At 38.3% G+C, this 23394-nt stretch overlaps 1 pseudogene; it reads left to right on the plus strand.

Moving 5' to 3' along the window:
• Window positions 1-11355: 11355 nt before the first annotated feature.
• The window catches only part of LOC110317866, a 161054-nt pseudogene continuing 149015 nt past the window's right edge, over window positions 11356-23394 (plus strand).

Genomic DNA, 23394 nt, shown 5'->3' on the forward strand with positions numbered 1-23394 from the left:
TTTCAACTGTCTTCCCAGCTAACAGTGTCTGACTGCCTGGAATCCAGTTGAAATTCCCTTCACATGGTCAGTGCTGCAAAAGTAAATACTGTGTGCTCTCCAGACAGCAGAATAACAATCTAAGTTGTCAGGGTGGCAGCTCATCTGTCAATAAGGCTTTTGCTCAATGAAAATCCCCTGGTGTAATTAAACATTTTCTAGGGCAGAGCAGAACCATGAGTCATCTGGTTAGAAACAATATCAAAGAGGATGGCAGAGAGGGCCATTTACCAGGGTCTTGTCACTCACAGTAAGCCTATATTTAGAGAAGTTGAGGCTGAAATCTGACCTGTGTTTGATGACAGATCCCTGGGCACAACTGGACTGCTGTGTGCTTGAAATGCAGGGTGGATGGTGTCCCAAATGTAGGGTGAATAGTTTGTCCATGAAGGAATTCAGCCCTCCAACCCCAAGTCATCAGGTGCTACCCTTTCAACCTGGGGCTGTACTTCCTCTAATAACTTCAAATCAAATAACAGAACTTCTGCAGTTCTGAAATAAAATTGATCCTGGGTAGGCTATCATTGGACATTATCCAATTCCGGAGCTAGTAGGAGAAAGAGTACTACCACATCACCAAAAGCTTCCTGTTGATCATTAAGCACCACCACTTAATGATCATTTCATTAAAATACTTTTAAATTACATTAAAGACAAAGCTGAATAACAAGGAAGTATAATGGGCATTCTCAGAATAAAGAAGACAGGAAAAATTCTGCCAGTGGATTTGAATCTCCTTAGTCTACCAAGAGCACACGAAGCCAAAGCTGGTGCGAACCATATCAATATCATAAAATATAATAAATTTTAGATACGGTGGGTGAGGCAAAATGGCTAAAGCACTTGCTGTAAGTAGTGTGTGTGTATCTCACTGCAGGCATTATAATTGATTAGGTTTCCATTATCCAGATCTATTCCTAAGCTGGTACACCACTCAGAAAATCAGTCTGGCAGTTCCTCAGAAAATTGGACATAGTACTACCTGAGGACCCACTAATGCCACTCCTGGGCATATACGAAAAGATGCTCCAACATGTAATAAGGACAAATTCTCCACTATGTTCATAGCTGCCTGGTTTATAATAGCCAGAAGCTAGACAGAACCTAGATGTCCTTCGACAGAGGAATGGATACAGAAAATGTGGTACATCTACACAATGGAGAACTACTCAGCTATTAAAAACAATGAATTCATAAAATTCTTAGGCAAATGGATTTTACTAGAAAATATTATCCTGAGTGAGGTAACCCAATCACAAAAGAACACACATGGTATGCACTCACTGATAACTGGATATTAGCCCAAAAGTTCAGAATATCCAAGATACGATTCACAGACCACATGAAGCTCAAGAAGAAGGAAGACCAAAGTGTGGATGCTTCAGTCCTTCTTAGAATGGGGAACAAAATACGGGAGGAAATACAAAGACAAAGTATGAAGCAGAGACTAAAGGAAAGGCCATCCAGAAACTGCCCCACCTGGGGATCCATCCCATATACAGTCATCAAACCCAGACACTATTGTGGATGCCAAGAAGTACATGCTGACAGGAGACTGATACAGGTGTCTCCTGAGAGGTTCTGCCAGAATCTGGCAAATACAGATACAGATGCTTGCAGCCAAACATTGGACTGAGCACTGGATCCCCAATGGATGAATTAGAGAAAGGACTGAAGGAGCTGAAGGATTTTGCAACCCCATAGAAAGAACAATATCAACCAACCAGCCACCCCCCCCCCAGAGTTCCCAGGGACTAAACCACCAACTAAAGAGTATACATGGAGGAACCCATGACTCCAGCTGCATATGTAGCAGAGGATGACCTATAGGGCAACAATGGGATGAAGGCTCGATGCCCGAGTGTAGGGGAATGCAAGGGCAGAGGGGCTGGAGTGGGTGGGTGGGGGAGCACCCTCATAGAAGCAGGGGAAGCTGGAGGGAATAGCGGGTTTTTGAAGAGGAACCCCGGGAAAGGGAATAACATTTGAAATGTAAATAAATAAAATATCCAATAAAATAACAACAACAACAAAAAAGGGGGAAGTAAAATGACAAAGCCACATTTCTGTGCAAAAATTGAGGAGCCAGTTGGCACCAAGAAAGTCTTCTGTGGCTGTGCTAATCCGACCACAGGATGCCTAGAAGGGCTGGAGGAGGTTGGCAACTATGATTACCATCAAGAAATTGCCAGGTCATCCTATGAGATATGCTATGCGACAAAGACAGAAATGTAAAACGTTCCCAGGGTATTCGGGCAGCTGTGAGTTGGTGAAAGACAAGACAGAAGGCCTTGGTTCTTGACTTTGGCCCAGATCTCTTATCCACAACAGCAGTCACTGCAGGGCTGACTTCTGCTATCCTGTCAAGGTTTTTAAGCCTATGGATGCTGCTGCTGTGAAGATTGTGGAGAAAAATGGCATCAGTGATAAGATTAATGTCATTCACAAGCATTCCACTGAGGTGACAGTAGGACTAGGCTTTCTTTGTGTAGCTTTGGCTGTCCTCTAGAGACCAGGCAGACCTTGAATTCAGAGATCTGCTGTTTCTGCCTCCCATGTGTGGAGATTAAAGGCATGCTCCACTACTAACCAGCTTAATTACTTTATTATCAACATTTAAAAAAATGTGGGGAAGAAGTCATCCAGAGCCTTGCCAGCCACTATGCCATGAAGTGCTTGTTAAGGAGAACACCCAGAGGCATACCAGCCTCCACACCGTGAGGGACCAGTGGGCAGAGGATGCCCAGATGGCAGCAGGAACCACTATGATGTATAAATATATGTGGGCCAATGAGAGACAAAAAGCAATCAATCAATCAATCAATCAATCAATCAACCAATATGTAAATAAATAAGTAAATAAGTGAATAAATAAATAAATAAATAAATAAATAAATAGCAGACATGTTTGAGCATCATGAAGAAAGGCAGAACTGCAGACATGAGGGTGGAAAGAAAGGCCCTGTTGTGATTAGGCTGCCCTGCCACCTGAGTGATGCCTTGGTGAAACCCCATCCTGTGCTGCCACTGAGGGCCATATCTAGGTGTGAGGCCAAGCTACAGCAAGGGTCTATGTCGATGTCCCTGGCTCCTCTTACCACTATAAACCATGAAGAGGTTCCTGAACTGAGCTGCCACCTGGGACCATATTGTTGTCCAAAGACTGTGCGAAGCTGGCTCTACCGATCACTGGTTGTAGCACTCCTGAGAGCTGGCCCCACATCTTGATTGGGCAGCACAGGAGAACTGGCTCTGGTAACAGGGGCAAGGGTAAACTGGCCCTGAGAACATGAGAGTGTGAGAGCTGCCCCCACCCCTCCTCTGCCATGAGGTAGCATGATAGAGGGAAAGATGCCCACCCCTTCACCTTCCTGCAGTCAAGAGAACTGGTCCCAAGGTCTTGAGAGTGGTAGAGCTGGCTTGCTAGTAGCACTCAGGAGAGTGGTCCCTGCTCCTCACCAGGCAGTACAGTAAAGCTGACCCTGATGGCTGATGATGGGGATGTGGACCACTGCCCCGAAGTCATGAACACTGAAGAGTTGGCCCTGCCCGTTGCCTACTGAAGCACTGGATGAAGGGTACTGTTGAACAGCCTACCCTGGAGGGATACGTGTGGGAGATCTAGTGGTCTGACCAACTCAACTGCCACCCGGGCCTGGATCCAGGGCTTTGAGTTGACCCATCCCAATACCTTGCTCATCTACAAACTGCTAGAACCTATGAAGTTACTGGTCCTGCAGATTCAATGCTGCTGGGTCTCCATAACACAGGGCAACAACAGACTATCTGACTGGAGTCCCAGTAAATATCCACTATTGATAGTTTAGCAGAATCCTGAAGCTTCAATCCAGACCACTGACTCATTACAATGAATATCAGCAAGTAAATATGTGTTTACAAAGGGAATGCTATGGGACAGGCACACTGTGTTATTCTACAGTTTCCATAATGAGATTTTGTTTTGTTTTATTTTACATTTTTTGTTTTATTTTTATAAGGGCTTTTTTGGGGGGTGCAGTTGTAGGAGGACTGAGGGAAGATATGAAGGAACAGGACAATAACTAGGTTTGGGGTGCATGATGTAAAACTCTCAAAGAAACAATAAAATATTTTAAAATAATAATAAATATTATAATTTTAAATGCTATGTAAATTTAAAAGGAACCAAAAGAGGGCAAAATACTTCATACTTCTAAGTGTTCAAAAATTCATATTTCATAAAAATATACAACAAATTTTAATAGTATTTAAAATTAGAACATTTTAAGAAAACATGACAATGTTCTTTTATCAATTGCAGATATTTTTAGTTTGCCTACATCACATATAAATCAATGTCAGTAGATAAAGGACATTAACTGATATGTCAGAAGGTAAGAAGAAATACATGGCAAGATTTTATAGATAAGTGAATGCAAATTAAAAGAGAGTAAACATGCTTCTTGAAAACATGTATTCAGAATTTCCGAAGAAATACAATTCAGTCATGCACACAATCTCATTGGTAGTAATATAAACTGAGGGGCTTCTATAAACAATTTCACTTCAGTCCTTTAGAGATGGAAAGAATATTCCAACCATACATCACTTCTCAGGCATCTGTAGAGTTCAGTAGGGAGTGCAAACACTTAGATACTCCTGAGGGAAGATCGGTCATTCTCTTGCATGGAAAGGCTGTTAGCACTGATGAGGGAAGTAACCCATATCCTCAGCAATAGAGCATCAGGAAACAGTCGCTTGATAAATGGGAAAGAGTTTGATTCACAACATTGCAAAAAGAAAAAAAAAAACAAAACAAACAAGCAAAAACAATCCAGTCTAAAGGGCAAAGTTACCTATGATGTGTTTTAACCCATTCAAATGCATTTTAAAGGTAGAATATTAAGTTAAAACTATTCTTGTACACAAAATCTTAACAGTATATAACTCCAGATTGTAGAATCACATATATATTTTTTTAAATTTTTCTATTATGAATATATGATCTAATGATTAAATCAGTAAAATCTGATTGATTAAACTACTTTTTTTTGGAAATTCTAAGTTTCCAAATTCCATTTGGTTCAAATGATTGATTTAATATCAGTTTACTAACAAGCAAATTATAGTTCTCCTTCAAATGCTGTGGTAGAGGTATTAATTTTTCATAAAATGTTTTCTGATTTTTAAAAAGTATTTCATTTTAGTTTTTGTATACGTGCACCTGGCAGCCCAAGGAGTCTGTCAGGTCTTCCAAACCTGGAGTCACAGAGAGTTGTGAGCCCTGTGTGGGTGCTGGGAACCATCAGTGCTCTTAACCCCTGAACCATCCTCTCAGCCGATCTATGTTTCAGGCTAATTCCTAACTATCTAATTCTTCTATGCTTCCTTCAGTTTCTGGAAAAGTACATAATAAATCTGTATCTTCTGTGAGACTGTCAATTACCTGAAACACCAGCTGGAGGTGTTATAAATGATCTGTGACCATGGGTTAAACAATGGAAAGTAGCCAGGCTACTGTTGGCTCCGTGAAGAACACTACTGCCTACCATTCTTTGGAAAGTTTTGGACTGCCTCTAATAACAGCTGGGAGGGGAAACAGCAGCACTCCGGTCCTTGGTTTGGGCACTATTGATTTTTTTTATGAGGAAGCAAACAGCAAAAGAACACCTTTCCATCTGCTTTTATCAGGAAGTCAAACGGAAGTCACAGCAGCATCAGCAAATAGCACTTGACTTTGGTACACAAACACTTCCTTCGTTTATAGACAGCTTCTCAAAGTGCTAGGTCAACATTAAAATGATAAATAGTTGGGAGCCAGGTACTTAGGGAAATTTGAGGCAATGATAAGAATGGCTTTCCCCACATTCTAAGTTTGCGAGTGCTTGTCTATTCAGTTGACCCCAGTGGTAGAATTTTTAAGACATCAAATCCCACTTCTTGACAACACAAGCCTGTTATCATAATTTTCTCCCTCCTCAAAGCTGCTTGTGTCATAGAAAGCAATTTCTGTCTGATTCACTCTACTCTCGTGAACTTGTGAAATTTCTACCTTACAAATAAGAAGACTCCAGGCCACTGACTGCCAAGTGTCTAGACCATCAGCCAGGGCCACATTAATGTGATAATGAGAGCTACCAGGTGCATCAGCATTAAAACAGCAAGGAAGCTGCTAATTAAAAGTGACTTGGGAAATTGGATTAAGGTGGCAAATATAGCAAATGTGTTTGTCTCTAAACTCCTATTCAAATTACAGCGAGTGACAGGAGACACGCCTATTTTCTTAACTGTAAGTTTCACTGCAGTGCTAGAAAACCATAAGGGACTCAAATTTGGCCAGGAATTTTAATCAATTTCCAAATAAAAAGCAGGTGGAATAAATGTGCACAGAAGAAAACTGTCACAAAAGAAAAGGGCAAAGAATCGTCCCCACCCAGAAAGCTGAGAACAGCCATGAGGATGATCTGTGTATGAACATACTGAAGATAATTAGAATGTTAACCAATTGCTTCTTGGCTCCCAAATATTAATAAATTTAATAACAATAACAACAACAACAACACAGAAACAGAAATGGTAAATGAACAACTACTGGATCTTTGGCTGCAGCAGCTGGTGTGTGAACTGTTGTATGGAAAGCACTGCAGGGCCTCAGAAAAAAAAAAAAAAAAAAACAAAAAAACAGGAGATGGGCATTCCAGTGCTGAGAAAATAAGAACATAGTATTTGTCAATGGCATGCATTACCATTGCCTATGATTAAATAGAACATGCCATAAACAGATGACCAATGGGTTTTCCTAATACAAAGATGGTATCCAAAGTAGAATCTTAGGTCAGTTTATCTAAACAACAACAAATGAAGAAACAAAAAACAACAAACAAAACAAAACAAAAAAATCCACAACTCTACAAAATAAGAGCATCAAACTAAAACTGGGAATTTAGCATGAGGAAGGAGAGTTACCCAAGCTAGACAAGGCTGCCCTGGAGCTCACAGAGATTTGTACTGCCTCCAGAGTACTGGGATTAAAGACATATGCCACCAGGCCTGTCCAGCTCAGCTGAATTCTAAGTAAATGTCAAGATTCCAATAGTTCATTGCAATAAATTGTGACAATTATATGCACTGGTATAACTGGTACAAGTTGGGATAGCATTTACATCTCAATAAAACATATGTTTTATTTAGTTCCTCCACCTCACTCTTACAAGTACATTCCTGCTACAGACACAGACACAGACACAGACACAGACACACACACACACACACACACACACACACACATTTATTCAGATAGATGAGTAATAATTGTTCATATTTATGAAGCATACCATTTTTTATGGTTTTAGAGCTTTATTGTAGAAAGGCAGGGAGAAAGAGAGAGAGAGGCCGGCCATGGCCATGAGGAGAGAGAGGGCAAGGGAGAGAGGGAGGGCTAGAGAGTAAGAAAGGTGAGAGCTTAAAGAGGGCACATACCATGTTTTAAATAATATGTATACTATATAGATGAAACAATTTTTCAATATCAACGAGCAGATAATATCATCTGTTGATGTCACATAAAGTAAATTATAAGGTATGCATTCATGTAATAAATCTAACATTTTTGATGGTTATGTCTGTCTGGTGTGTACATAAGTAGCTTGTGTTTTACTTGTTAAGTACTAGCACTCCATGGAACAATTATAAATACATGTTATTGATCCATTCTCCTCTTAAAAAGACACTTGTCTTGTTTCCAGTTTGAAGCTGCTATGATCAGAGTCATGATGAACATACTTCTACAAGTATTTTTGAGTAACAATGGAATCTCTTGGCCATGGGGTAGATGGACGCTTAACCCCATTTAAAAGTGCCAAATGGCTCTCAAAAGTAATTGTAGCATTTGATGCTGCGAGCAGCAATGTATTAAATTTCTGTTTGCCCTGCATCTCAACAAGCAAGTGGTGCTGTCAGTCATTCTAGTTTCAGCCATTCTAGAGGGCATTATACAGCTTAAATTTGCATTGTTGTGAAGAGTGATGGTGTTGAGCACATTGTCTTGCACTGATTGAGAATTCGTGTATATCTGTTTTGCCGAAACAATTGACCAAGTGTAATGTTCATTTATTCATTTTGTTGCCTTTCTTTTTTTTTTTTAATATGGAGGTCTTTATTGTGAGTCTTCTATCATACATATCAAAAGTTTGAACCCATAACATGTAACTGATATCGTAATCAATAGCCAATCAATATTCCGTGGTCTCATATTTAGACTTCATTCTTTAATCCTAGAAGCCAATCCAGGTTTTGATGCTCCTGATTTCAGTGCATAGTTTGCTACTTCATTGTAATTTTCAGACTTAGTTTACATGATCTTGATTCTGAGCACCTCCTTTTCCATTTAGAAAATGATTGTTGCTTTCTTGGGGGAAATATTGTAGGTTTTAGTTTTAAAAATGATAAAGAATGATATCATTTCAATAGTGCCTGTGAGTCCATAAGCATGACCTGTGTCTGTATTTACTTTTAATTTATCCATAAATTAGAATTAGTAGTTTGGAGTTGCTGACGTAACATCTTTCATGAAGATTATTACCAAATATTGAATAGTTTTATATTTTATTGAAAACATTTAAATTTAATTTTCTTACAGTTTATTTCTAGTCTATGAAATGGAATCCTTTTAGCATTAACATTTTATTTTAAAATGTCTAGTAATTAGTAATAGCTTGCTTTTAAGTCATTCCACTAGATCTTCTATTTCAGACAATTATATTGCTAAATAACATAAGGTTTTATTTTCCTTTCTAATTCATATGCCTATAATTTACACTCCCCTGTCTTATGTGTTGGGCCTTCTTATTCAAAGTTAAAAACAAAGAGTAAAATTACATGCTATTATTTTTATTCAACTCTGAAAAACTAAATTGTTTCATTAGGAAATACAAATCAATAGATAAATTTTTATCTAATTTAGGATGTTTTCTTCATTTTCTCATTTCCTAACATGCTGTTATAAAATTAAGAATTTGATCAAATAACAATATTTTTGATTTATTACCATAGGTTACATTTATTTTCTTTTCAGAAAACGTTAAGCCAACTTGTATTTCTAAGAGTCTGGGCACAATATATATCAATTTAAGTATTGCTGGATTAATTTGCTTATATTTTATTAAGCATTTTCCCATTTGCTATTATGAGAGGCCCTTTGCTTAAATTTTATTTTCTCTTAGTAACTTTGTTAGGTTTTAGCATCATAACATCTCCCTCATAGAATAAGGAGAAAGTGCTTCTTGCCTGTTCTGTTTTCTGACAGAGTTTATTTAGTGTTGCAGATGGTATACACTTTAACTCTTCAACAGAGCTGATTGATGATATGTAATCCTGGGATCTTCTTTATACTATTAAACTACTTTCATAGGAAAAGCCAGGAAAAGGCATAACATTTGAAATTTAAATAAAGAAAATATCTAATAAAAAAAGATATTCATTGGTCCAGTGAGATGCCTAAAGATGCCTGATGAATAAGACAAACCGCAGAACTTTCTTCTTTGAGAACATATGCAGAAGTCAGTATCTAGACTGCAAATGTGAACTCTAAATAATGGTTGAGCAATAACAGAATGCCTCAAACTGTTGTGTTGTGCTTTAACTCTACTTGTAATAAAATATTTCTAATATCTTAATTGCTCATGTAATTTTTTCCTTTAATCTACAGAATATTTTAATATTCATCTTCCTAATCTGAAAATGTTTGGAAATTCCAGGTCACTCAGTATTTCTGATTTCTAAATTCCATTCTGGCCAAAGTATACCTCCATTTGATTTCAAACCTTCAACATATACTGAATCTTTTTTCTAATTCTGCATGTGTGTTTTACTTAATGTTTCATTGAAGTTGTGAGAAGTGATATTCTGAACCGACTTGGTGTTCTGTCAATATCATGTTAGTGGACTTTATTTGAATAGTTCATAGAGCATAAGCTAACACTGTTATCTCATTCCAATAATTACTATGAAATAACTTTTAGTTTACCTAATTATTTGCTCTTTTCAATCCCTTCATTTTATTAGGTTTGTTTTCAAAATGTGGGAGTTTTTTAATTAGTTGCATACACATTTCAGATTGTTCTCTCTTCCTGAAAAACTGACCAATTGGATTCCTTTTAGTAAGAGTTATGATCTTGTTGTTTGTTGTTTTGTTTTTACAGAGATACTTGTACAACCATTGTCATTACTGCTCTGTTCATAATAGCCATAACTTTAAAACAACCTAGATATACCTCAACAGAAGAATAAATGAAACAAAATGGTACATTTACACAAGGGACTATTACTTTATCCTCAAAAATGATGTAATAAACTTTACAGGTAAATGGATAGAAGTAGAAAAGAATATTCTAAATGTGGCATCTCAGATCCAGAAAAATAAGTATGGCATGTATTTACTTATATAAGCATAATAGCTGTTAAGTCAATGATAACCATACTACAAATTATGAAACCACAGAAGTTTGGTATAGAGCAAGAATCTAGGTGGGGGAGGGGGATGTCAAATAAATCTCAATAAGAAAAAGAAAGATAATTAATACTGATGGATTGGAAGGCCTGGAACTGGAGGATCACATGGAGAGAGGGAAGGGAGTGGGGGATGAGAGATGAAATTTGGAGAGAGAGATAGAAATCAAAGCTAGTTGAAATATAGTATTTTCATACTATATTTAATACAATAGAATACTTAATACAATAGAAGCTTCATAAAATATATACATAAATGAGATCACTAAATAATAGGGGAAACAGAATCCCAGTTGGCCATCTTGTTACCAAATGAAGCTTCCAATGTTGAGATTGTGTTACATCTGATTACAATGCTAGGCAAAGTAGTCCCATATAAATCCCCTAAACAACTCTGTCTGTTGTCAAGACTATAGGTTGCTTGCTACAAACTGACAGCAAGGTTCCATTGCTGTAGATAACATCTACACCATTCACTGAACATGGAGAAGGTGTACTGGTGCCCAGAGAGAAACTTCACCCCTACATTCTATCATCTTTAGTAGAATAAAAGATGTTATGTATGCTACCAATGGAGAAACATTAAGAGCAACCAAGCTGCAAACCTTTTGATCTATAGTGGTGCTCTGACTGTAAGATATGCTAGGGCAATAGTGGCACAGAACGTATGAGAGTAACCAGCCCATATTTGATTTGACTTAAGATCTACTTCACAAGATGGAACCCAAATGAACACTGATTGAGTGATCAAGAACCTGAGACTAGATATGCCAGGTATATAGGGGAAAACCAAATACTTCTGGTCTAGGAAAATAGTAAAAATGATTCCTAATGATATTCTCCTATGCTCATAGACGAGCCTTACTCAGCCATCATCAAAAATACTTCTACATCATCATCATCATCATCACTCATATGAACTACATGGAAATTGAGGCAACATGTACAGGTTGGAACTTCATCCTTTGTGTATATGTTATGTCTTCCAATGTAGTGTTTGTATTTATTTATTTATTCATTCAGTGGATCATTCATTCATGCATTCATTTAAATCTCAAACCCTGTCCTCCTTCCCAGTGTGTAGGGTTTGATTTTTCAAATCCTATTTTACTAAGGGTTCTTACATGTTTTAACCTCTTTTCTAGTTCACCATCCACCAGATGTAGTGGAAAAGGAAGGGTATTAGGTTATGGTAGAAGTTGTCCTGCATAGATATTGTTCTTTGGACCAAATCCCATCTGCATTGTCAGGAAATCAGGAGTTCAGTTCACAGAAATCAGCAGCAGCAGCTTAATCCACTTGCAAATACTTCAAAAATATACCAGCAATCCAGTTCAGTAATGTCAGGATAGCAAACATGATTCAGCAGTTGGGGACATGACCTAGCAGAAACAGCAAGTTCTCCACTGATTTGGCACTAATCAACAGGAGCAATCAAGACCAGGAGAAGTTCTCTGCTGTGCCTCTCTCCACAAAGTGAAAACAAAGACTCAAAGACAGAGACAAAGAAGTGTTGCAAAGCTAGCTATGCAAACAAGCATTTCTCACAGTCCATCAACTCATATTTATACTACCTCCAAACATCATGTATCCTCTTCGTGCTGTGCCTCAGCATTTAAGGCTGTCTTAGCAAAACTCCATGTGAGTCTGTATCATCTGACATTACTCGGCCAGTTATCCCAAGTCCACCAAAGTGGCGAGAAGCAGCCAGAATACCACTAGATGTTTTGGGTGCATTCCTCTCTTGGGAATCACTACAAACTACAAACAGAGCTCAACAATGAATATTTGCATGTTGTTGATGAAGAATACTTCGTCGTGAATCCTTCATCAGATGTCCTTTCACAAGCTTGCTTTAGCAAAACATCCTTTCACCTGTGTCTACTTTAGCAAAAACATCATGTGACATAACTGACTTTCCAAAGAAAACAGAAGTTTCCACTTCACTGGTGGCCCCACTTCACAGAGTCCAGATTCCCCATTCCCCCACCCCTTCACCTCTGAGATAGTTCACCCTCAGTATTATACCTTAGAAACCTCTCCTGTTGTTGTTGTCATTGTTATTGTTTTGTTTTATAATGAGAGACAGATAGTCTATTTTTAGTGAAAAGGAGAAAAACTAAGGATGGAAAATGGAGAGACTCTGGAAGCTATAATAGAGACAAACCTATGAATAACAGGTATAAAAAAAAAAGAGAATAGACATATGTCAAAGGCAGAGATATTTTCAACAGAATCATGAAAGAAAACTCCCCTAATCTAAAAAAGGGGATATTCATCAAGGTCCAAGATCCAGGCAAATTGGTGGCCAATTAACTAAAAGAAGGAGAGGATCCAAACTAACAAAATTTAAGGTGGAATGGGAAACATTGCAACACAAATGAGGAAATTGACATAATTGTAAAACCATACTTTAAAAATCTATAGTCAAGTAAACTGAAAAAAAAAAACCCAGAAAAGGTGAATTTCTAGATAAATATCATCTACCAAATCTAAGTCAAAATGAAATAAAGTATTTAAATGGAAGCAAGAACTTGAAGGCAAAGTCGAAGCGGAGACCACTGAGGAACATTACCTACTGCCTTTTATTCTCCATGTCTCAGTTTCTTTTCTTATCAAACCCAGGACTACCTGCATGGCTGTGGTAGTGTCCTCTCCCACCAATCATTATTTTAAATACCCACAGACATGCCCACAGTCAATCTGATGGAGGAAATTCTCAGCCAAGGTTCTCTCTACCCAGGTGACTTTAATTTTTATTTGTATGAAAATTACAAAAACAAAAGCAAAAATAAAAACACCAACCACCTAAACAGTATACATGCACAGCCACACTCTTAAAATCACCTGACTCTTACAGAATCCAACAATACACACAGGAGAAAAGATAGAATCTTTAACAAACGGTGTTGGTCAAACTGGATAGCTATAGGTAGAAAATAAAAGTTGCTCTCTATCGCTTATCCTGCACAAATTGCAGTCCAAATGGGGCAAGGACCCAAATATAAGACTTGACAGCATAAGTGTGAGAGAGAAGTATATAGAGAATACACACTAACTCATCACTACACTAAGGGCATCTGACCAGGAGCCAGTAGGACAGGTATTAAGATAAATTAATAATAAATATGGTCTCATGAAACTGAAAAGTTTCTGTATAATAAGGGGTACTGTCTTTGAAATGAAGAAGCAGCCTACAGAAAGTAAACAATCGTTTCAGCTATACATCTAACAGAGCGTCAGTGAATAAGATATAGAGAAACCAAAAACTAAACATCAAGGAAACAATTCAATTAAAAAGTAAGGTATGAGCCGGGTGGTGGTGGCGCACACCTTTAATCCCAGCACTTGGGAGGCAGAGACAGGCGGATTTCTGAGTTTGAAGCCAGCCTGGTCTATAAAGTGAGTTCCAGGACAGCCAGGACTACACAGAGAAACCCTGTCTCAAAAAAAATAAAATAAAATAAAATAAAGCATGGAACTATGTAGACTTTTTAGAAGATGAAATCTAAATCCTTACTAAACATTTAAAAGCTTCAACATCCTTAGCCAAAAAAGGAGAAAGAAATTAAAACTAATTTGAGATTTCATCTTATCCCAGTATGAGTGGCTAATATATAAATAAGGACAAATGCTGATATGGAAGTAGAGAAAGGGGAACACTTATTAACTTCTGATAGAAACACTGGCACAGACACTATGTAATTCACAATGGAGCTTCTAGAAATAGGTTTATTACACTCTTCAGCTATACCAACCCTGAGATTATACCCAGAGGATTCTACATACTCTTTTTGAGATACTTGTTCATCTGTGTTCATTACTATTCTCATCACAATAACCAAAAAATGGAAGCCATATAGATGTCCACTGGCTGATGGGTGGGTAAGGAAAATCCGTAAAAACAAATGAAAGTATGACATGTGTAGGAAACTGGGAGGAGCTGGAAACAATCTTCCTGAGTGAGGTATCTGTCCCAGAAAGACCAATGCAACATGTTTTCTCTCATTGGCAGATGTCAGCTTTGAATCTTCATATATGCTCACTTCATTGAGAATATCCAAAGGGGTGATGAAATGAGTAAGAGTCATTGAGGAGTCAGAGCCTTTAAAAGGAGGGGAGATAGAATGCAGTGGTATACGAGGTATATGAGATTATTGAGGGTAATAGGATAATGAAGAGTTAAATTGGGGTATGGAATGAAAGTCAGGCCAGAGGAGGAAATACAGGAGGGATATTTAATAGTAAAGGCCTTTTGAAAAATTCATATGGAAACCTATTACTCCATAAACTTCTGAAAAGATATACACATGTATAAAATTTTATATATACACATCTATAAGAAGGCAACAATACCACTGCTAAAACTACAGGGAAACAAGTAAATAGCCCAGTACCAGGAAAGGGTTATTTCTTTTGGAACTGTTGGGTAATGTGTCTCCATTATGACATTATAAGCTATTATCAGTGCTCTCTCATGCCCTCCAGAGCTTGATAAGACAATATTACTAAGGATACCACATATTTGAATCACAGAACATGAAGAAATCATATTGGAACTCACCTGAATATTTTACTGCTTCTGGGTAGCTTTTGTAGTGCTTGAAGGTACATTGAACGCTACCAAAGAAGCAAGGCAAGCATCAATCTTAAACTGTGACCCTTGAGATCATCCTGGGAAGACATGCGCATTTGTGCAGTATGAAATGAAAGTCACTGGAGTAATCAACCACATTCTAACTAGGTTTAATCACCCCAGTAGATGAAACCTATACTCGACACTGTTATCTAGGTCCAGAACCTGTGACTTGACAAATCATAGACTCTAGGGAAGAATCGCGTACTAGTATCCTGCTAAACTGACACAGTATTAAAATTACTGCTAATGATTTATCCTTACACCCATAAACTAGTGCATCTCTTAACCCTTAAAATAGAAGCTTCTTTTTTGCATTTGATAAGGATAAAAACAGAGGTCCACAACTGTTCTAGCTGCAAAGAATAAGAGACTTCAGTTTTCCATCTTAAAGAGAAGATCTAGATCACAGTTCTTTCTCAAAGGTCTCCGAGTTCATTGCAGAAGAGGAGGTGAGAAGATTCCAAGAGAAACTGTTTTCTGGACATAGTATGACATTTGCAAATACAAACTCACAGCAGTTGTGGCAGCATGCTAAGACCTGCAGAATCTCAAAGCAGACAAAATCCTAGCATGGAGAAGGCAAATAGAAACAATGACCTGCTGCCCCAGCTAAGAAGTTACTGGCAATTGACAGGTGCTGCATAAGGGGGAGATGGCTTTCTTTAAGAATATAGACCCTGGTCACATTCACTTCACCCACAACCACACTTCCGTTGAAGGCTGCATAACAAGCATACGTGGTTGTCACAAACTACTTAAACCTTCTCAGAAAATGTTTGGACAGCAATAGTTTGTGCTATGTAGCTGATGTAGGATAGAACTTAAAAAGAAATTTAAGTAGGGAGAGGAGTGAAAAGGAATTCACAGAGTAAAAATGGTAAGGGAAACAAAGGAACCCTGTGAGTGCGGGTTTTTATCTGAGAATAGCACATGGGTCTTGTGAAACATGCACACAAAAGCCTGCATTTCATTTGGGAGGCGTGGAGGAGCCTTTGCAGGATTTGAACTGCTGAATGCTGTGCTCTCTCTTAACATTTAGAAAGATCATCTCAGCTCTGTGGAGAACAGATTGTAGAGGGTGGGAAAGAGATAGCAAGAAGTAACATGAAGAGAAAGTTGCAAGAATATTTTTAGAATTTCAGGTAACAAATGTTCATAGATTTATCTAGAAACAATAGATACTCAGAAAAGGGGAGATTATTAAGTCAGGAACTCCAAAAGGACACTATCTTCAGAGTCAGTGACCTCCTATCAATCAGGCCCTCAGTAATATGCAAGAGATGTGTCCCCCAGAGGTTCTGATAGGCAGCCAGACTTGGGATGAATTGTGATCTAGAGATACTGCCCCAGACTGTTTGAAAGAACCATAGATTTATAAATATAAAGTTTAATGATAAAATCAGTATTCAAAGTTGATTAATTGGCAAGCATGGGGAAAGTGAAGACAAATATCCTTCAAGCATTGTCAAGAAAAGCAGTCAGCAGTTTATGCTAATTATTTTGAAGTTGTTTGAGTGTGTGCTTCCTGGGAAAACAATAGCCCCTGGCTGCAGGTGTCTATTTAAATCAAATTAAAAGCTCTGTTGCCCATTCGCAGTAGTCACATTTCAAAGATCCAACAGCTACATCAAGATATTGTCAACTACGTTGGACAATGTTGATATAAAACATTTTAATCTTCACAAGAAACGTTTGGACAGAGATAGTTTGTGCTATACAATTCCCTGGGGGCTAGAATGTAAGGGGCATATCATATCTCAGTGGGAAGAGAACCCAAAGAGAAGAATTCACAGAGGAAAGTAGGAAGGGAAGCAAATGTACTCTATAAACATGGATTTTATCTGGGGGAAAAAAATGAAATCTGTGTAAAATACACTTGAGTCAAGGGCACTGAAAAATCAGTACTTGCTGTGTTACACGATTCACCACAATATTTTTTTTCTTTATAGGAAAATACCATAGCTGATAAGATAAATATTATGATAGCAAGTTTTATTCTCCCTCCTCTCCTTTTCTGTGGGTAATTACCAATGTCTGTAATTGACAACAGTTGATCAAATCAAAATAGGAAAACTAATAATGAGCCAGATTCTCCCCCCACATTCCACCCGCTAAAGTCATCAAACGCTCTGTGCACACAGGGAGACACATGGCAAGCTAATCTGGCCCACTATTTACACAGCATTTTCAATCTGAGGATCTTGAAATATTGAGCAAATATTCTCTTTTATAAGCCATCCCAAGGGATAGAACCATCATTTCTACATCTAACTAAATGGGTTTTAAATTTTTGAACTAAAAATTTATACCACTTAAAATACTAGTATTTTAAATGTATGTCTCCTATTTATATACCTACAGAGGTCAGAGTTCATAGGGTATGAAATTTCTGTCCTGTAACTGAATATTTTCTTGCTTCAGTCACATTACAAATTTGACCTCAGACAAGAAATTTAATCACCATTACACATTTAAACCAACATTGAGCAAATCACATACTTAAAATTATACCCATGGGGCTGGAGAGATGGCTCAGTGGTTACAAACACTGACAGATCTTCCAAAAGTTCTGAGTTCTATTCCCAGCAACCACATAGTAGTTCACAACTATCTGGAATGGGATCCAATGGCACAGTGAGTCTGTAGACAGTGGTGTTGTACTTGCATATATAAAATAAATAAATGAGTCTTTGGAAAGAAAGCATACCCATGTGCAGGAACCAGAGGTGTATGATTTATTACTAATTTTCAATTCAGTGAACTTTTCAGATGAACAGTATAAAACTATGTTAACTGGATTTTGTTCTGAAACACAAGTAGAATATACAGTTGTTAGGTCACTGAAGCATCTTGGTCTTCAGCTCTTACTTCCATAAGAGCAAAGTTGTGGGTGACGGGCCCTGATGGAAATAACAGCAAATTCGGCAGAGAAAGGGAGAAGAGTCTTTGGACTCAGCATCTTTCTGAAGCAGATGAAGAGATAGTGCTACCAATGTGTCTAGGAGATCAACAAAATGTATCCATGCCTTTAAAAAGGGCAAGGGCAGCACCACGATGTGGTTGCAGTCAGGATCTTCCCTAAAGAAAAAGAAACTGAGAAAAGAGGAAAGGTAATGCTGTTTCCAGTTGCTAAAACCATACGCAAATGCAATGCCAGGTACCATAACACTGCAGAAAAAGCTAACACCTGTGAGTAGCAGTCTGCACAGCTTTAATTCTGCTCATGGATTTCAGCCGGGCCTTTCAAGTCCTCTTTTCTGTCATTTCCATTGTGTCTTATTAGTTTTTAGATCCCTAGGTTCCCACTCAGGCCAAGGTCAAGGTAGCATGACCTGTTAAGCCTCTTGGGCACTGGTTAGGCCTTTCTGGTATTTCTTAAGTTCCTGCAGAAAACAGTGGGGGGATATATATATATAATGAAATGGAAGACTGAAGACACCTAGTATTTGATGCTAAAAGTCAGTTCCAATGAAAGGCAGGATTGGAAGGTGTTTGAGGTGAGAATCGGAAGACTCAACCTAAAGATTAAGGATGCCTGAGGTCTGGTTTTTTTCTTTTCTTTTCTTTTTTTTTAATTAGATATTTTCTTTATTTACATTTCAAATACTATCCCTATACCCTCCCCCCTCCCTGCTCCCCTACCCACCCACTCCCACTTCTTGGCCCTGGCATTTCTCTGTATGGGGCATATAAAGTTTGCAAGACCAAGGGTCCTCTCCTCCCAATGATGGCTGACTAGGCCATCTTCTGCTACATATGCAGCTAGAGACACGAGCTCTGGAGATACTGATTAGTTCATATTGTTGTTCCACCTGTAGGGTTGCAGACCCCTTCAGCTCCTTGGTACTTTCTCTAGCTCCTCCACTGGGGGTCCTGTGTTCCATCCGATAGCTGACTGTGAGCATCCACTTCTGTATTTGCCATGCATTGGCATAGCCTCACACAAGACAGCTATATCAGGGTCCTTTCAGCAAAATCTTGCTGGCATATGCAATAGTGTCTGGGTTTGGTGGCTGATTATGGGACAGTCTTAATTTGTTAGTAACTAGTTAAGTACCAGACTTCATCTACAAGACAAGATGAGAATGTCTGTCAGGTATGTCCAATAACCAGTCCATAAGTTATGTGTGGTCAAGGATATCTTTGATGCAGCACAACACAAATTGTAAACTTACTTAAAATGTTAGAATTTTGTGATTTTTCTGAGTGTAAAGCTTGATGGAGAAGGACTCAAGCACAAACTTTGGCAGACTTGAGATAAAGATGATGCTTCCATTTAGAAGGTTGCCTAACTCATGATAGTCACTAGAATCAGAATATATAATGCTATTATCTAGTCATTGGTCTAACTGGACCTTATAGTTTTTTTCTACACTGTATGGGTGTAGTTGAATGTGTTGCATAAAATCTTGAGTTTTCCTGGAAACTACTGAGAATCCACTTTGTAATAGAGGAAGCGGGAAAAGGGTAGCGTACCCTCATCTCTCCTTCCTCAGTGACTAAAGTACTACCTCAGTTCCTTCAACTTAAGCCATATACATTTTCCTTTTCTATAACATATCTATTTAGAGCCAATTTCATTTTATTTAACCATAAAATTCGCAAGAATTTGCTGAATTTTAAAGCTTTAAAATGAATGAGGCAGAAACTATGTTAGTGTTTTTGAAATCTGATACATGTGATTTTCAGTATGTGGTTACCTTGCCTATTTAAATGTAAAGATGGTGTCCACTTTTATGGTTCACGTGCAATTGAAGGGAAAAAATTATTCTTTCTCTTCTCTAAGCATGCACATGAAAACAGATTTAGGATAGTCATCTAGTTCACCCATTTTTGAAGCAATAATAATATTCATTTTGGTCTGTCGCTCACACTATGTCTGCCTGTCTTAAAAGCTGGATATTAAGATATATTTTACAGAGCAGAGATTTGACTTTTTATTCTTTACCAGAGAGAATATAACGTGGAAGACACAGGTGAAATGAGATGGAGATTAGATTAGATAAGTAGTAAACAGCGTTTCACAAGAAAATGGAAGATACTAATTTAACTATAAAAAGTAATCATAAATTATAGAAATATTAGCAAAAAAAAAAAATTGAAGTCCCAACTGTAGTGGATACTGCAACGGCTGCTGCCACCACATGGGGATCATAATAAGGATGGCTCACTGTGCACAGGGAAGCCCAGAATCTAGATTTAGGTGGGCACTGCCTGCTTTTTGCTATTATAGATGAACACCTCTAGTATGACATACATGAGGATGCAAAGGAGTGTCAACAATTCAGAAGATGGACACATGGAGAAGCTCTTAGTGTAAGCTAGTCAGGTAGCCTCTGGGGCCTTGAAATACACTAAATGACCTTTCTGTAGTTATCCTGCTGTGTGTGACTACAGGAATCTGCATAGGAGGAAATACTAGGTGCTATATGGGTGACATTAAGCAGGTATCCTTTCCTTCAAGGTTACCTGAGATGCACAAGTTAGTCCCATTTACATTTGTCAGGACTGAGTGTGGAACTTACTGTTTCATTTTAATCTCGATATAATATGGGAGTTTAGGGTACAGACATAGCCAGCAGTCTTTACCTATGTCTAAAGATGGAAAGAATCTAGAGGTCTTTCAATACAGAAATGGGTACAGAAAATATGGCACATTTATACAATGGAGTACTACTCAGCTATTAAAAACAATGAATTTATGAAATTCTTGGGCAAGTGGATGGATCTGAAGGATATCATCCTGAGTGAGGTAACCCAGTCACAAAAGAACACACATGGTGTGCACTCACTGATAAGTGAATATTATCCCCAAAGCTTGGAATACCCGATACAATTCACAGATGATATGAAGCTCAAGAAGAAAGAAGACCAAAATGTGGATGTATCCAGAGGAGAAACTGGGAAAGGGGATAACATTTGAAATGTAAATACATGAAATATTTAATATTTTATTTTAAAAAAAGAATAGTTAAGGAATGAATGCACTCCTTCTAGCATCCTAAATATTGATGGGCAGTCCTGGATCTTTATGCCAAATGATTATCAAAAGAATTCCTGGAGAGACTGGAGTTTGGGGGCTTGCCACCTTAGGGAATCATATTCATAGAGTATGAAGATGAGTTAGTTTGGGCCAATGGGTTGGATGACCCTAGTTGGTGAGTTTTGCTTTTGTTGTTTTCTTTTGTTTTGTTTTTGTTTTCTTGGATAGTAAATTTTTATATAGGTCTTGATCATTTACATATAATCTTACTCCACAGGTTTTAGTGGTTCCCTAGTAATGAGCTCCAGTTTCTTCCCAGGCCCTATTCTTTATAAATATGGGATTTATTGCCTGGGATCACAGGTAGGTGGTGATGGTTTTCTTTCTAAGGCTGTGAAGGGGTCAGTGTGACCCCAGGAGTACTCAGTTTCACAAGCCCAATGAGCACAATGGTCTTTGCTTGGATCTTGGAAGGTTGCAAGGGGACGGGGGTTATCAAGCAGGAAAACATAGCAGTGGGTAGATCAGAGTCCCTTTTGTCAATAGTAGACCCACATCCCCAGAGTGGGCTCCTTTACAGTCTCTCTTTCTAATTATTTCTGGATGTATTCTTTACAGAGATCTCTCTGCAAGGTGGGTTAGGTTTCAGTAAATAGATTGGCTATGAGTTCCCTGGGTTTGGTCATTTTTAAACTTTCATACCCAGGGGCTTGGTTTACAGAGGCTATGAACCTTATTCATAGAGAGGCAAAGAAGACAAAATAGGACAATCATCATCATAAGGCCAGCATAGCAATTGGAGGACCTGGTTTCCATCCACCAATCACTGTCCTCTGTACCTTCCTTCAGCTGCATATGGTGGACCCATGGGTTGACACCAGTGACCTTCACAGCTATAGGCTGTTATAAGGACCACAGAATATGAGCCTTTTCACATTAGCTCTAGGATCCAGGTCAAGATTCTCTTTACCCACACAAGATCAATGAGCTGGAACTTGTAATCAGGCTCAGACACAAGGCAAGGACATGGCTATTCAAATCATCTGATGAGGTCCTTTGGACTTGTTTCAGGGTCTTTAAGGACATGAGTATGGATTGTTGGTATATTCTGCCTTATGAACATCTCTTAGCTCAGGGAGGATGGGAGGTTCCCCTGCATGATTTGAAATGAGGTCAAACCTTACAGAGACAGGATACACTTGTCCTTTAAGAGGACAAATGGTAAGCAGGTCACCCAATTTTTACCAGTCTCAAAAACATGTTTAGTTCAATTTTCCTTTAAGGGACTATTCATTCTTTTTAACCTGTCCTGAAATTTGTTACCTATAGGCACAAGGTAGTTTTTAATTAACAGTCAGGAGCTTTGTCAGACTTTTGTTGTCTCCATTCAGTCATACGTGCTATCACCCATGCAGAGAAGGTATCTATGAAAACTAACAAATAGTTTATAAGTGGACTTTTGCTACTTTATGGGTTATTCTTTCTTCTACCATAAGCCACCCATCTCTCACCCTTTCAACCTCCTAACACTAAATATGAGAGAAAAAGGATAAAGAGGAAAGGGGGACAATGGATGCTATCCTTAGACTACTTCCTGCTGATTAGGAGTGTTGAGTTCCTTGGGGCAAGATTAATCTTCTCCATCAGGATAACTTATTACTTCATGCTGTTTCTTCTTAGTGCATGATTACTTAACAAATGGTAACCAACCAACAACACACAACCCACAAAAACAACAACCCTGCCTCTCCAGGCCCTAGCATTGGTATACCCTTTCAGAAATCCCCAGAATTCTGAACATCACAAATCACAGAAACTATCTGTACCTGGCAAAATTACACCCCCACCAAAGCATGAGGCAAATCATAGTCAGCTGCTGTGGACAGTCTAAAGCAGCTCTATAACCCATACCTGGGATTAAAAGAAATTATATTTCTGTAATATTACTTTGTTTTTCAAAGAAACTAGAACTCCAAAATTTCCATTGCAATACTTACACCCAAGGACCATGGGCATCATCTTAGTAAAGTCTACTTGCCAATGTTCTCCAGGAGTGCTTCTCAGGCACTGATACTCTTGGCCATTTTTTTTTCCTCTGAGATTCATTTGTATACAAGTGGAATATATGGAGAAAATGTCTTTGGCAAGAATGACTAATTGAGGGATGTAACATCTGTATGTGAGAAACCTAGCAATGTTGGATACCCCCAGATGGAGTTTGGTGAGCATTTGTCTTTCAAGAACTACT

The sequence above is a fragment of the Mus pahari genome, chromosome 3 (genome assembly GCF_900095145.1).
Source record: "Mus pahari chromosome 3, PAHARI_EIJ_v1.1, whole genome shotgun sequence".
Classification (NCBI taxonomy): domain Eukaryota; kingdom Metazoa; phylum Chordata; class Mammalia; order Rodentia; family Muridae; genus Mus; species Mus pahari.